This window comes from Aptenodytes patagonicus, chromosome 24, assembly GCF_965638725.1.
Source record: "Aptenodytes patagonicus chromosome 24, bAptPat1.pri.cur, whole genome shotgun sequence".
Lineage (NCBI taxonomy): Eukaryota > Metazoa > Chordata > Aves > Sphenisciformes > Spheniscidae > Aptenodytes > Aptenodytes patagonicus.
Genome location: NC_134972.1, coordinates 1,722,947 through 1,740,160, shown reverse-complemented (window position 1 = coordinate 1,740,160; position 17,214 = coordinate 1,722,947).

The window sequence follows — 17,214 nt, the reverse complement described above, 5'->3', positions numbered from 1 at the left end:
GTTATCTAGCTTTACCTCCTCTGTTCCTTGCGATTGTCTAGAGGCGAGTCTGTCTGAGACTTGGACCATAGGGACTGAGTATTCTCGTGTAATCTGGCTAATACAGAGACTAAAGCTGGGCAGCTGCATTGCAGCTACCTCTGACCCACATTAGCCACTGGTTGATTAAAAAGCCCACTATTTACGTAGTAGAGATTTATCAGAAGTAAGCTAGGAATATATTGAGCACAGACTTCATTGGATGCTCAAAAAGGCAATGATAATTTGTCTCTGAGTCAGAAGGGCAAATACATTACAAAACAAACTCTTCAAAGTTTTCTTGAGGAAGGAATAAATGTAGGCGCGGGTTGGGGGACATTTATTAAGAGAGATACCACAAAAATGCTTAGTTGCTTCCTAAAGAAAGGGGAAAGACTTAGTAATACACATAAATTAATCTGTATGCCTGTCACTAATTGCATAAGGTACTTAAGTATTTCTGGCACAAAGATACATTTGCTTAAAACCAGTCATCTACTAAAGGTAGAGCAGGGTTGGTTTAATCATGTTTCCTACTATCTTCTAGTCATCTGAAACAGAACATTACCTGTTTTGTGGTATCATTTCCATAGGTTTCAGGGTACTTGAATATGAGGGATATTAAGCTGTGAAGGGCAATGGCCTATCAGAGGTACCGAGCTGCAGTCTCTTTTCATCTGAGCTCATACTAGATGGCATGAACTGTACTAAGAGCTAGTGAAGGTGTATGCATCACTATATCGCAGTAGAGCTGATGAGAGGTTTTATTTTGCAAATCTAAAGTGTCCCCATGAAGATCAATGGAATTGCTCTCGATTTACAAGCACTGCAAGTGAGGCTTCTGCTCAAAATGTTATTCAAAATTTGTGATTTAAATTTCAGTAGCAATTGTATTAATGCATGTTAGAGCAGCTATCCATTATTCAGACACTGAATATGCAAAGTACAGTAGCACAGGTATAGTTTTATGTGCTAATACATTTTAGTTTTAACAGAGATTGGTTTTGACTTCTGCCCAAAAGAGGTAGTTTGTGTAGCTTGCAGAGCACCCAGGAAAGAAATGAGCAATATAGACGTTATAGCAGATGGAAAGATTCACAGTGGGCTTGGTCAGAGATTCAGTGAACTTCTAAATGCAAATTGTTCTGGGATATTCAATTAATGCAAACTGGCATACCTTATTTCATGCCAATGGGTTTATGCTAATCTCCTCTACATTCAATTGAGTGTAAGATTTAATTATTAATGGTATCATTTATTATGCCATGTATTAATAAATGAATATACCTCAGCTTCTAAAAATAACTCCATATCTGAGGAAAATAAGCTTTGTAATTGTAGGCTGTTAATATTCTTTCTCATATTTTTTTAGAGATGGAAAATGAGTGGAAAACCCCTTCCTCCCTGCCAGCAGCGTGTGCCAGGAAGATGGGAAAGTGTGTCTGCAGACAGCCCTGCAGTGTTGAGTTTCAGTGTGACTCAGAGGTAAGGATGAAGCTTTGTTAAAAGAAAGCTACTACTGAAGGCATCCTACTTTGGAAACTTGTATTTCCAGGTACAGGGTAGTGCTATTCCTATTTTCCCTATTTTCTTTGTCTCCCTTGTGTTGCTTTTTGCCATAATGCAGAGTATAATCTAGCCCCTTGATATATTATTGTTAGAAAAATCATTGAAGTAGTAGTGAACAGAGGAACAGGATAAAGACTGGCTTCCAACTAGAATGAAATGGTCTGTGCCATTTGTCTCATCTTTGTTTTAAGACCACGTTGAAAAAAGCAGGCAGGCAGTCGCCAGAGATAAGCTGAGTCACCCAGCAGCTTAGCATTATGTCCCTTTCCATCTCCTGAAGCTAAAGCTGCTCTCGTGCTGTTTTAGTTAGGTGTGAGTCTCATGATTTCGTCTAACAAACTTTCGGTACAAGAATCCCAAGGCCAGGTTCACCCCTTGAAGACCTCCCCTAGGTTGGTTACCTAAATAATGCAAATTATCATGATGAGTGATGCAGAAGTAACAGTAATGACATGATAAAATGGCAGCTATGCAGTCACATACTACTGCTGCATAAGCAAAAGCAAGCAACTCCATGACAATACATTCCTGTTTGTACATTTTCCTCTGCTACATACTATGTAATTAACATGTACTCAGTCTAGGAATGGCATTTCCTCAAGGAAGAATTTAGGCCTAAGCCCTGTGCTAGGGCCTCACTGAGCACCAAGAAGTTACTAGAATGCAACCAGAGTCAGTGGAAACTCCCCTACGCTGTGAAACACTTGGGCATTGAAGCCTAGTGGGGTTTGCCTTTTTTTTTTTTTTTTTTTTTTTTTTTTAATCACAGAATAGTCTCCCCAGCAGAAAGTATAACAGGTATGTTTGGGGTTGAGGTGGATGGCAGAATGAAGTCTTCATTGTCTGCTCCTGGTCTTATTTCAGAAGCATAAAAAGAGCTGTACCTGCTTAGTTTGAACTTGCACAGAAATTGAGCAGTTGTAAGTCAGAAAAGCAAAAGCATTGTTTGTACTTGTTTGGGTTGGTTTTATTGTTTCTACTCTATAAAGGCACAGCTCTGAGAGAGTGGGGAATCAGGCACTCCCACTATTGAAAATGTGACATAGCTCTGATGTGTTGTCCATCATATTTTTTATACAATACGTAAGATGGTAAGAGCTGATCTATGCATGGTACCTATACTCACAAAACAGGCAGCTGAGAGATGCTGTACATAGTAAAGTATGATTAAGCTATTTCCTTTCCCAGTGTTCTGTAATTGTTAATAAATTTACTGCAAATTCAAAAATCAACATATTGGCATTTAGTGGCACCGTGTTTTATGGATTGATTGATTTTTTTATTGATAAGATTGATCAGAACAGTTCTGAAGGAGAAAGGGGAGAGCTGGAACAGGTCCATGGTAGCAGTTAATGCTTTGTGCCAGTATTTAGTGCTATGGGAATGCAGTAAAGCATGCCTATGGCCGAGCTGTCCCTATAGGTCTGTTTATTGATCTTACCACAGAGAGGTGTGTTGCAAAAACTGAAAAAGAGAATTCTCACTGAAGCCCCTGGGAGCTACATCTGAGAAAAGTCTCGTTCACGATTTTGAAGTTGCCCCACAATGCTTTCTGTGTTTGTAGCTACTTCTTTCTTTAAAACGTCTAGGAGGGGGGAAACCCTGAAGAACTTTCTTTGGGTTTATTCTCATGTGTGCTGGAATTTCTACATCTGTCTGGGCTGGTTTTAAGTTTTGACCCTATGCTGAACACACGTGAAAGTTGCTGTTGTATGTCACTAATACTCTACCTATCAGGAGAATATTTTGAAAGTCGTAAGCAGGAGTAATGGGTCCCGTTTTCTTTCCCTTGTCCTGAAGTTAGGAACCCAGATCTTATGTATACATCTAAAATTAAATAAAAATATCTGAATGAGTTGAATTGAAATGTGCAAATGAAAATACCCTGTTCTACTTAAATTCTCTTAATCCTGCTGTATTTTCCTTTTATGAATCGGAATGAATCTTACATTTTAGGAAGTCTGCTTCCTGTATTCTAAACAGCCCTTTTAATATGAGATAACACTAACATGAATTGACAAAGCCCATGTGGAATTTTGTCTGCAAGGACTGAAATACGGTTTCTGGAAGACACAGAAGAAATGCTAATAAGTATTTAATTTATTTCTTTTTGAACAGCTATTTGCTTTGTTTGTGCCATATATAGAAAGTGCCTGAGCAGCTCTCATTATTTTATTATTGCTTACACCAATTCTGTTTTGCTGCGCACAGTAACATTAATTTTCTCACTTTGAGTTTGTTCTGTCTCTTGATTACAAGAGCTAGAGGAAACAGCCAGCCACTTCTTTCATCTGAGCTCTGTCAATGAATGCTTAATTAGAAGATTCATTAGCTTTGTTTACTCTTTGGATCAGGACTCCAAACTAGGCCACAAAATCTGATGGCAGATTCCTCCTTGCAGTTTCAAGGGTTAGTTTTTAACTCCCAGAATCAATTAAATAGATGTTCTGCTTTTGTTTGATTCCAGCAACATAAACAAAAAGGTTCTTGGACAAATAAGATAAAACTCCCCTACCTCGCCAACTGCAGAGCAATGTACATGGTTTGAAAAAGCCCACTCAGCTCCTTTTGAAAGAGATCATTTACTCATTTGCAAAGTTTCGTTGCTTTGAATGGGTCTTCTGCCAACGTGAGAAGAGGTTAGACTCAAGAGACCGAGGGCCACATCAGAAGCTTGTTGTAAGTTGGCACTGGGCTGTAGGCTTCACTGAAGTCCTGCCACTTAAGGCTACCTGACGATCTGAGCTTCATATTTTCCTTTTGTCTCCTTGTGAATGATCTTATCTGTCTTAAAGCTGTCACCTGAAAAGTGGTATTTTATGATGCCATAAAATACAAAAGAATAATTGTGACAGTTCTCAGCTGAATCAGCTTCTGATGAATTGCAACAGATTCCTTTTTCCCCCTCTCACATGATTTGGTGAGTTATAGAACACAATTCTTATTCTGTATTCATTAGTATTAACTCATCAATCTTAATGGTTGTAACATCCAATTTACACTGGATTGTGCAAGGTCGGAATCAGTCAATCGGATCTTATGGTACACCACAGAGCAACTGATGGGCATATTGTGTAGGTATCCCATAGCAGTAACATGCTAGGGTTGGAAGAAGGCAATAGCATCAATGTCTGTCTTTTTACCTTGCTGGCATTTGTAACCTCTAACATGCTTTTTCTTCCCCTTCCAGTGGCTTATCTAAGTCACTCCTTATATTTTTTGTCTTGGAAACCTTTTTCACCACATTAAAATGTTCTTCACAATATGGTTGTAATAGTTTTCAGTCTTCAGTGTTTCTGAATTACTGTTCTTACCCGATTCCTTCTCAAAATAATATTAAATTGAACTGAATGCAGTTGTTTCAGCTGACTGGAAGCAGAGTGCTCTACCTACATAGCTAATACATACCAAGGATAACGATTCAAATGGAATTTTCACATGTCTCTAAATGTCCAATTCCCATTGAATCCCAAAGGAATTTGGACACAAAACTCCTTCAAACTCCTTTGAAAAATTACAGCTTGTTACAATTGTTTTTGCAGAAAGGATGAGTTACATACCTTGTGTCATGTATATGTCTCTATCTGTAGGGGCAGCTGAATATGTATGCCTACAAATCTTCATTTCCCTGTGCCATTATATGGTGGTGGTTTCTACTTATGGTCTGTATTCATGCATGTTAAGCAATGGACTCAGCTAAAGACCTGAGACATTCTCGTCAGTGCAGTGAACTGACCTGAACATTAAGGAACAAAGACAAAGTGAACCCTAAGCATTGGTATGCCCCAAAGAGTTGCTCTGGGAAACCAGCTTTATGATTATGGCGAAGTTTTAAATGCTCAGTGAAAATAACTATGTATATGTAGTTTTGTTTAAGGGATGTATACTTTAAGAACATATGCTTGAGCGACTGTAGATGATAATAATTGGAGAAATTTAATATCCCTCATATTTCTGAAGTTGAATACTCATATCAGCAGCAATATCCAGAGGCAAGCAGTGTGAATATTTCCCTGTTTTTCCATTTCTGCTGACCACATATGGGCTGCCCCAGCTGAAGTTAGTTCTGTTGGTGATACAGTGGTTAGAAGAGAGGAGACTGCATTTACAATACAGTTGAGAGCATATGAAAGGCTCATAATGCAGTCAGAGACTATTTCCTTCCAAAAACTTTCCAGTATGAATGACAGTAAACATAAAATGTGGATCAAAAAGAGTATTTATTTGTGGACTGCATGCACAGTTAAAAGGCAGAGAGATCTTATATCTGTGGTCTGCAAGAAACTTAAGCATAGTCTGAATTCCTGATTACCAGGATATGTTTTTCCTTTGATCACAGAATCTGGATGAACAATGGAGGAATGCTTTCCCTATAACTCAGTTATTCTTTAAACCTTTGAGAGATTTTTCTCCTTGCTGCATATGCAGCAGTAAAATTTATGTGGGGTATACGCAAAGCCACCTCTACCTTTTAGTATGTGTATAATCTTCCCCCATGCACATGTGCAAGCATTTCTTAGCAAGATATAAGCATCCCATTATTTAATAGTCTGGCATGTACTGCTGACCATAAAACACAGGAGAAAAGTGAGCAATAAAACTGTCTGTTGTACTGCAGTGTGTTGGCTGGTTAAGTTTCACAGCAGCGAGCTGAAGTTGCTCAGCTCTGCAGTATATGAATAAAAATTACTAAACTTCTGCAGCCAGTGCGCCTGATTTCCTACATCAGATCTTCCTGCATGCATCAGATTTGTGGTATTATATTTGGTTATTAAGGATGATAGTCAAGGATTTATGCATACGTGGGAAAGAATGCGAAATGCAGCCTATCGCTCTGGTTTTACGCTAATATAACTTAATTGAAACATTTACAGAGGTCTGCAGGGGTTTAATCTCTGGCACTACTCCTAGAGAGAAAATGGCTTTGCACCACTCTAACGCATAGATTAAATTATAAATTATACAGCCTGATTGAGAGGCTCTCATGGCATACGTTAGCTGTGAAAATTCAAGCGTTTTCTTGATGCTACTAATAAGGGAGATGAGAAGTTGCTTTTTTTTCTTCTTATTTGTGCAAGTTTTTGAGGGAAACAGAAATATTTCACTTCCATTGAAACTGCTGTTGGGTTTTTTCTTTTTTTTTTTTTTTCTTTTTGAGTGTGGGGGGTGAAAAGGGAATTGCTCAAAACTGGAACCCTGAAACTTTGAGTCACAGGCAGATCTTCTGGTCTTTCATTGCTGAGTAATAAAAAGATTTAATTTTTCAGGGTTTGGAGTTTTGACAAGTTCCCAGGCTTTTGTCTTATGTTACTACATCTGAACAGCTATAATGTTATGTGACAGCCATCGCCTTCTATGATTACGAAGCCTAAAATATAGTTAGTCCCATAGTGTGGGAGAATCGAGTCAGCCTGGGAATAGTCTCTGTTTTGCTGTTAGTAGCGAGAACATGATACGTGTTTCAGGGAGCCCTGTGCAGGTACTGTGCAATGCCTTCTGCCTTTAGGCATTCCGTGATCCTCACAACAGAAGGCAAGGCTTGGCTAGATCAGGATCTATCATACTCTTTCAAAATTTCTACTATCCTGATGATAAGCTCTTAGCCCTTTCTGTGACTAGTGGTAAAAACTTAAATTGTGAGCTAAATTTAGCTGTTCCAGACATTTTGTTTGGATCTTCTAAGCATTTGCAAAATTTTTACATGAATAATTTTTACTGATTCTTTTCAATTGGCTTAATCATCATGATCATATTTTTCTTGTATGTTAAATGTACATTCATTAGCTCTTTTCACAATCTTACCCTCTGTCTAATCCTATTCCCAGGGTATGTTTCCTCTATGCTTAATTGATGCCAATAGGAGTTTGGAGCCTATGTTTTTCTGGAGATCTGGACCTTAAGGACTTTCAGTTTTAGTATTTTCAGCACTTGCATTGTCACTATCTTAGACCCTTTAAAAGCCCTCAGGTTAGCAGAAACATGCAGCATGAATTTCGCTTTTGTATAAGAGAAATGTATTGTTGAAATAACAACTTCAGAAACACTTAACATCTGTAACTAACCAGTCTGAGTCTGTTTATTCGGCATTGCCAAAAGCTACTCAGTCATTTGTTTTAGTTACTCTGAAGTCTCAAAGGGGTGTTGTGGCTGTTGCAGATGGTTATAAGTGTTACCTTCTAAGTGATTGTCTGCTTCCTGTCTGACAGCAGAAATGGTGAAATGTGCACTTACACTGGCCCCAGTAATTAACCAACAGGGGTGCAGGAGATTATTTGGTTTACCTAGCTGGTCCATTGCAATTGGGATGAAATTCTGGCAGCAGCTGAAAGGAGTACAGTTTCTAGGCCTCCACGGTAAAAAAAAGAGGTGAGTCTTCAAGGGTCTGCTGATTCACAAACGCGACCATCAGAACTGACTAGAAATGGTATTAACTTTGCTTTTCAAGGAGAATAACCTGGCCATTTATTGTGAGGTAGGATAAAGCACTTGAGATGGTGCTGTAGAGAATAGCACTGAGTAGGCAGGGGATTAGGAAAGATGAGGTAGCCAGATATATCCTTTTATCTCTCATTTTTCTGCTTCTGTTGATGGAATCCATAAGAGGATGTTTGTGAAGCTATAATAAGCGTATTTCAAATACTGAAGCCAAACATGAAAGGTTATGTTTCACCTTTCAGTATAGCAGTCTGCACTACAGAATAATACAGCTGGGCAGCAGTGTAAAAGCTATTTGTTTGCAGTGAAGAATTTTATGGGTGGATTCTCACTGCCTCCTGGTTCCTGCCTGGTTGCAGATGGGATGACCTTTGGGAAAGCTGAGAGAGCTGTCTGACCTACGGCACATCAGTATAATGGTTATATGTCCTTGAACAATGCTCTTTTTCTGGTATACGGGTATCAAAATGATAAAATGGATGAGAACAAGAAATGACCCGAAAACAAGAGATTGTAGCAAAGGGTTCTCAAGTATGTAATTCACTAAACCATCACACCAGGAGTTTTTTGTGCAGGTTTGAGTTGCTATGCTTGCATCAGTTCATGCATTATAAATCCAACCAAGATTATCTCCTCCAGTTCGGTGCTTTGAGCTGGAATTCCTGGAAATTTCCAATTGGTAAAGAATAAAACCACAGGATAAAACACTGTTAACCTCTTTGTGTTACTGCACCACATACTGTAACATTAAGGAGAGTGTATTGCATCTTTCAGTGACACCTTAGAAATGGTACGAGTCGTTTATATGCCATGTCACTGTTTAGAAGAATAATCCTGTGTGCATGCATTTTTGTTGTATTGTTGGGAAATGTTTCCTTTATGTTCATGGGCTAAAAAGCCCTCTCATATCATGAGAAAAACAGATCTAAGCATGGTCCGTAGACGCAGACCAAAAATGGTTGTAACCAGATTTAAGGAAGTCCTTGTGTTTTGTGTAATCTTGGGCAAGTCAGGCACTACTCCTGAAATGCACTTGCAGCTCCTTTGCTCTGGAAAGCAACAGCTTAGAGGCTGTCTTCAGTGTCTCAGATTCCTAGCTAATATTTTTCCTTTCCAGCTTTTGCTTGCCTAATTACATTGCAAGAGCTTAAGAGCAGGCGCTCTCTCTGAATTTATATGCATACAGTATCTAGGAGACTGATGTGGCTCTACAATGTGTGGCAAAATCAATAAAAATAAAGCATAGAAGTAGCACTTCTTGATCAGTTAAGACAGTGGTTTGTCATCTTAAGGAGGAATATGCTTTAAAAGATTTCAGTGAAGACATTTGTACAAGCTTTAATATGTACTTGTGCTTTTGAAGTATTGGGAAAAAGATTTCAAGATAACTTTTTATGATTTCAGGAAAAGATACCTAGTTTGTTTGTTATACCCATTGCACGCTCAACATGGAAAGCCGTTGCATTAATTCCTTTTGTTTTTTTACTTCAAGAGTGGCTACATGCAACTTGTTTTTAATCTTTCTTTTTCTTTTGAGTGTGTACATGAAGATAGGAAAAAGGAAATTGTCACGTTATCCACAACATCTAGTGACATCTGTAATTTTCTCTAAGGTTGGGATGCTCCTTCCGTTGTATTTATTCAAGTGATTTGTGAGCATGGCAGTGCTCTTCTTTCAACTAATCTGAGCAAAGGAGAGGTGGCACAACCTGGGTTGTTCCTGTAACTAATATGATCTTTAAATCTGGTAACATCTGAAGTTTGGGTTAAGACCAGTAAGTCTGGAGATCAGATGTTTAGAAAACTGATTAGATGCTATGAGTCTGCAGATTTTGCTGAAGAAGGAGAAGCCATTCTGTCGGCTTGCAGCCCTGGAAACAGTTGCGTCTGCAGCACTGCACAGCCAGTAGGAAGCAAATGCCTTTATTTGTAGGCACAGCACAGTTAGAGAGAAGTGAAGGTGCATTTTTGGGCTGTCTCCTCGAGGTGCATATGTGTGGGGTAGCTGAGGCGGGGGGGAGAGAAAAGGAGGAGTTATTTCTTATAGTAATGCAGCCTGATGAGTAAGACAGGAGGCAACCTATTGAGTTCAGTGTCCCCCAAGGTTTGATACTGCTGTGTTCAGAGACAAAAAAACCCGCATTGCAGACTTCATGTAGGCTGGCCAAGACTGTACAACTGCATCTAGGGCTTGCGTTGAGGGGCAGAGTTACTATCCATATAATCTGACCTAAATCATTCCTTCAGGAAGCTTGCGATGCCTCAGAGCAGCCTGCAGTGGACTGAGAAATGCTGGGCACAGTGGGAAAGGAAAAGGCTGCAGGAAGGGTTAATTCTGGATTTGCAGTTCCCCTGGGGAAGACGGCAGTAGTTTGGTGCGCCGTGTACTCCTCCAGCGCCTCCTGCTGGGAATTTGTCCCATGGAGCTGCAATTTAGGGGGACAAGGGAGGCCAGAAGAGAGCAGAAACTTCTTTTTCCTGGACTTTTCAGGGATGGAGATGGAATCTGCCTGCATGAGATCTAATAAGGGCCTAGGATTGCTGTGTCAGGGATAGCAACAGGGGCAGCAACCCTAGGAAAAAAGTAAAGTGAAGTTTCTCTCTGCATCCTTAGGGAGGGATGGGACATGGTAAGGGGGATTTGACATTTTGCAAATGGAAAAGGAGGGAGCAAACTCTCTTGCATCAGTCCTTGGCAGTGTCCTCTGCCTGTCACTGCAGGGATGTGATGGTAGGACCCTGCACTGCCTTCCCTGTAGTGGGAATTTATGGATTGATAGAGGCTTGCTATAAGCACAGAGGGGAAGAAAGAGGGAGAAGGGATTGTTTGACTAGCTGCTGTCAAGTGGAGCTTAGAGAAAGCATTACTCAATTTGCCTCTTCCCTCCTCCCGCTGGGAAGCTGCTGCTTCTGCAGCAGGTCCAGTTTCTGGCAAAAGTTCAACACTGCACCAACTTTCAAAGAGAGAGGAGAAGGGAGGGAGGGAGGAGGAGAGTCCCGCATAGAGGAGGAGCTACCGTGTCCCAGGCTCCCTTTGGCCAGAAGCCAAACTGCTGCAAGCAAGAAAAGAATCGGAAAGAGCAACCTTCCCCTTTCCCATTCAGCAGCAATGCCTGCTTTGCCTCAGCTTTCATATAGTTAACAAGTTTTCAGTGGCCTTATTGCCTCCAGACCTCACCCCAAGAGCTAGTGTTTGTGGTTTATACTACATAAAACTCTCCCCCAAGTAGCCAAAAATGATGCAACAAAATAAGGTGATGGGGGTATCCATGGGATCAGAACAATTTTCTCCCAGGGAAGGTGGGTTTTTTTTTCCTAAGTGTTCTGAGAGAAGGGGCCAGGTAAAATTTGGTGTGGGGAGGGAAGAGAAAAGAGTCCATTTACTTCTCCCCCAAAAAATCAACAACACTCAAGAGGAAGGTGTTAAATAAGGAGTAGAAAAGAAAGGTAGGATGGGAACAGATAGGAAATCAAGACAAACCTAGCAGAACATGATCAAGTAGGTGAGGAGCAAACAGGAGTGGGCTTTGTACCAGCTGTAGGTCTTTTCTCCCTCGCTTCCTTACAGCCTTTGCCAAGCACTAACTTACAAGGCAGTGTTTGTGGGCACCAAGTGCTTCTCCCCACCAAGTCTAGATTGCAGGAACTGGGCCCACTTCTGCAGTGGGAGTGGGAAGAGCCCAGTTTCTGACTCTGGTCAGCATGAGGGGATCAAGTTCTCTGCCTGCCCTTGCACACTGACCACCTCTTGGGTGACCGTCAAAACAAAGCACGAGGTTCCTTTCCCATGTACACCTTTGTATGTGCGTCCTGTAGGAGAGCAGCTTCAATTGTGTGGGTCTGGACGTGCAGTACTGTTTGGCCCTTTTGTTCCTTTTCTGTCCTATGACAGTTATTAAAGTCAGTGGTATCTAGCTATGTGAGAATTAGATGGGGTGCAGGAGAGGAAGAGGAGTCGGCTGCTCTGCTGCTCCCAGTGAGTAGGAGGTGAATATGGCAGAGTGGGAGTTAATTGCATTTTTGCAGCTCCGAAGGAGTGTGGTGGTCTCTCTGGATTGCAGTGGGGAGAGGGGAGTATGGCAGCTTTGTTGATGCTCTCCCTGGAGCGAGGCCCTAGGGAATGAGCTCCGTGGGTGCTCCGGGAAGGTAATGGCTATGGAGGGAGCTGCAGCTCTTGCAGTTATTTGCAGGGAGATTTTTGGGCAGAAGGAGACCAGCTCTCCGTGGGAGGGGGTCTGGCATGGCTGCAGTGTCTCTCCTGCAGCTATTGCTTATGGGGAAGGGCAGGCCTTGTGCTTGCAGCCAGGGAAGGGCGGTGGCTGCTGACACGCTCCCTTTTTGCCGCAGAAGGATGCTGAGTCACTCCTGCAGCGCCTGCTCCTCCTTTTGAACTTCCCAGTCTTTCCTAGTCTCCCGCAGTGAGATTGATGGAGGCAGCTCAGACTCCTCTTTTCCTCTAGCCTGACTTTTCTCTCTCTTTTCTCTCTTGCGCTCTTGGTTTTTTCCCTTTCTGGGTCCTAACCAAAAGAAGGCATTGCTTTAAAATTAAAATTTATCGCTGTAGCTATATAAGGGGATGCTGAATCTTTCTCCTTTGGTAATGGATCTTCCTGTTCCTCTAGAGAACAGCAGTAATATTTGATGAATACAGTGAATGCTGCAGCAATTTTCTTCTTTAAAGGAGCCCTCCTGGGCATTGAATCAGCAATGATTATCTATCGGGCAGACATTTCTTGGAAGAAGGGCTAGGGTGGGGGAGACATGATTTTTTTGTGTGTGTTGCTGGAATAGGTGGCAATAAAGCACTCTGTACCGCTACTTTCCACTGCCTGCCGTACAAGCTATTCCTTTAACCTCTTTTTACACAGGGATTGCTGCAGAACATCTCAGTAAAACTCTCAAAAATCGCCTAGTTTGCAGCTTTGGGGAGGATGCTCTGCAGGAAAATAGGAAGGTGAAAGATGAATCTCAGTGCAGGACTGTGCTTGTTTCATAGAGGCAGGGGCTTGGAGAGAAATGGGTGCTGACTGAACACTGATGGCTGGCATGGAAAAAAACCTTCCATCAACATTTCACTGTTTGTCCTTTCCAAACATTAGTGGCAGTTAACATCTGCAATACCAGATAGGAATTTATTAAATGGAGGGTCTGGGTCTCCTGAAAATCAAAGTACTTGTTTGAGCGAGCTTTCTTGTCACTGGATGATGATTTGTTGCTTACAGCTCTATATTGAGCTATCCTATGATCTTACTTCCTTCGTATTATTACAAAGAGATGTTAGCAGTGCATTTTTTTTTAAGATTAGCTCATATTTCCTACTTTTAAATCCTGTTTTCATTTGTTCAGAACTTCTATATTTAATATTAAAAAGAAAAAAACAAAGCCTAACTTTTGCTTTAGAAGCTCTTTTGCCTTCTCATATTTTAAAGCAGTCTTGAAATTTAATAATGGTGAGCATTATTGCACAGTCATATCTTGTTTCATTGTGATGCGTTATGATGAAGTCTTTTAATTAAGTGATCACACACAGTTTTTTCCAGAACACTTTTAGATTTATACAGTAAACTAAAGTTTATGTATTAATATACTTCTTTTTATCCTCTTCCTGTAGTGTTTAACCCCATGTACTGTTTACAGCATGCAACCCAAATTCTGCATGGAATACCTTTAGTTTTTATGTGTTTTTTTCCCATGGTGATCACACTGTAATTAATTCTAAAATGCATAAAATGGTGAAACCTTTTACCATTTAACAAGCCATTGAAAGCCGGTTCCTCCTCGTCCAAGTTTTAGGATGCAGCAAGGCCAACTGTGGCCAGTCCCGCAATAAATCTGGCTCATTAGCTCTTCCTGGCCTGAAATCTAACTGTAGACTTAAAAATAGCCATGAGACCAGCAGGGTACATTAGCTACACATGAAAAAAATCTTGATCATTAGTCCCTGCTTCTTCTAATTCTAGCATTTATTTTAGTTCAGTGGCCACTGCTAGCCACAAATCTAAATCTAGCCAGCCGTCCTTGGCACAGACCTGCTCTAAATTTCATCGAGTCCTAATCCTAACTTGTTTGGGAACATGACTTTCGGGGAGAATTTGCTAGAAGGATAAGAACTTGAAAACTTGTTTATGAGCTCTGGAATTCTGGCTTCTAGTGAGCTGCTGGTCAGATGCAGGAAAAACCTTTTCCTTTTTCTCAGCCTTTGTTCCAGAATCTACTCACATACTTATTGCTTCCTTTTTCAAATCTGTTTTTAGCTCAGCCATTCCTAGCTGGACGTCTTTAGGGGTATGCAGATGTTACATAATGAGTAAGTTATTTTTCTTGTAGAAAGACAAGAGGGTTAGAGTGGAGGCTTGGAATTAGGAAATCTTTTTTGTCAAGTCCTGCAATTTTCATAGAGTTATTTATATAGACAGAAGTATCTATCTGTCTGCCTGCAACATCAGTTACATCAGGCTTCAAGATTTCATTTGAATAGCTTTAAGGGGATTACTCAAGTTAATAAGGAGTGTGTGTAGGAAGACTGCCGGTCTTCCCTTCTCTGTGTGTCTCCGTCTTCCTCCCACACTTACCATCAAAGTCTCTGCAGCTAGTAAAACTGCTTTAGAACATTTGGAACCGATGCCTGTGAATCTTCTCTGGTAGCTAATGGGCAGATCATTCCTAATGCACTTTGTGTAGCTACAAAAGGAGTAGTAAAGACCAGGCTCTTGAAATGTAATAGTTGATCAAAGAAATAGAATTAAAGGACGGAGGAAAATAAAGGGGAGAGGAAGCATCAAGGTTTTTCCAGTGATTTAATTTCAATGTGTGTTTCTATATGTTTGATTGACTAATAATAGAGTAAAACATTGTCTTGTTCTGGAGCTTTTAATCTACAGATCTCAAGATGCATCACAAATACTAATCAGTTAGCTTCAAAGGAGATTTGGATTGACCTAGCTAAATATTAGTTAAAGAACGTTTAAGTGGTACTGGCAATGTTTTCTAAAGATGGTCTTACCGCATTTGCTCATTGTAAAGACCACGGTCATCTAATGGCTTCTCATGAGTTGCTCCAAAATTACACCACTGCAAAACGAAACAAAAATGAGGACATTTTTGTTAGTGTCTTATGTTAATACATTTGATTATTGATTCTGGTTAAGAATCTGATCATTGTCTTTCCGAATGGAAAATACTAGCTGTGTCTTTCCTGCACTCTGTCAACATTCGGCATGATTATGTGCAAAATGAAAACTCTTATTTCCCCAGGCTAGTACACCAGATATGTAAACCCAAGGAGTAATTTACTTAACAAGGCACAAAATTGGCTTGCCATCCCGTGAATAATTGGAATAAATGTCTGCCATCTGAGCCCTTGCTGCAGCCACTAATACAAATTGAGATTTGCAAGGTTTGGCTGGACCGTGTGTTAAAAGTGCTCGCATGTACAGACTAAACTGCCTTGTGGGCTGGGGAGTTACAGAACATGCTCAGTGCACTTCCATGGCAAAACAGGCAGACGTGAACAGGGGGTGAGCAGGAGGTAGAACAGACCATGTTTATTCTAGCCTCTATCAGCCCAACTTCGAAAAAGCTTTATATTCTGTTGGGGTCTGAGGATTCTGTGTGAGTAACATCCTGTGTTGTGGAACAGTATATTTGTGATCAACTGTGTGGGGGTGGGGGGATACATGTACCCTTTAACATCCTGACCTTCACGCTTTATGGGAACAGAGGTCTGGAAATGGGACAAGAATGTAGAAATTATAATTTTTCATTAAATGAATCTTTAATTTCAATAATAAAAAGTAGCTTTGTTTTCCATAAATCATAAATCCATTATTATGGTCCGGAAGGAAAGAGAATACGAAATTTACCTAAGTATGGCTCAGTCTCACCCTAGCTCTTTATCAGGATAATATTGCCTAGCTTAATATCATAAAATGTTTAGCACACGGCCCTAAGCAACATTTAACCCTTGTCTGGATTTCTTCTGGGTTACTTTGCCTGTGAAACATTTATCTCCCTATCTTCCACCACTGCAACCCACACACCAGAGACCCACTCTCTAAGAACAGTGTTTAAAAATGATTCACTGCATGTGTTTGGATCTGACATGTTTAATTACAGTGCTCCATCTGCATGAGATAATAAAGAAGAGCAATTGAGAAGAGTCAGAGAGGTGCTAGGATTCAGATTGGATCCCAGATGTTTTGTGTGTGAAAGCATGATACAGGTTATCAATCGGGGAGTTGATAAATGGGCATCAGGAGGCACATGGTGATTGAATGTAATTAATTACTTCATTGGAAAGGAAGGAAGCATGAACTAACAATACAAAGTCAGGGGTCTGTCTAGCAGCATGTTAAACAACATTCATGTATTAACATCTAAGGGTATCTATACGTTATGGATATGACATTGTCTGTTATTACCTGCTGCCTTGCTCGGGGCTAAAATTTGAATCTGTGAGCTTCAGAGCCAAAGATGTCAATGTAAGTAGTTCAAGGGAATGAACTTGGTCCCAAGGTTGGTGTTACCGAAGATTTATTTCTGTTGATCGGGCGCTCACTGAACAGGCAGTTTTACAAGTTTGAGTAGCGAGACCAAATCTTCACCTCTCCCCCTCAGAAAATCCAAGCATGAATAGTAGTTTTAGGAGTAGCAGTAGTATTATATAGGGAAGCTTTCCAGATAGTAGCACCCCCTTCACAGGGACATAAGTATTGCTGCTAGACCTCATGACCCAGACATGATAGGAGTCTGGCAGACACTTGTACGTTAGTTCTCACGGAAGTTGGGCATTCATTTGGGGCTCTGGCTAAATCTTTCAATTTATTATTGTCATATCAATAAATAAATACAAAGACAGAGACACAGCATGATTGTTTTTGTTTCAGACAGGTTGTCTTCTAGTTCTTCAAATGTTGCCTTCCATGATGAGATCATTCCAACCTCGGTGTTTTTCAAGATCTAGCACTTACAAGTCACATCACTGGACTAATACTGCATCTAAGAAGATACGTAAGTGCTGCAGCTTTGCTGCTTTTCTTGGTAACATGCTGTGAATTACTTATCCCAACTCTTTGTTGTCCTGGAGGCTTTGATGAAGGGAAAAAACCACATGAGTATGCAGCTTCGCTTATAGACCACAGTAGAACGGTTTGTGAAACAGATGCATCAGCGGGTAGTAGAGTTGGTTACAAG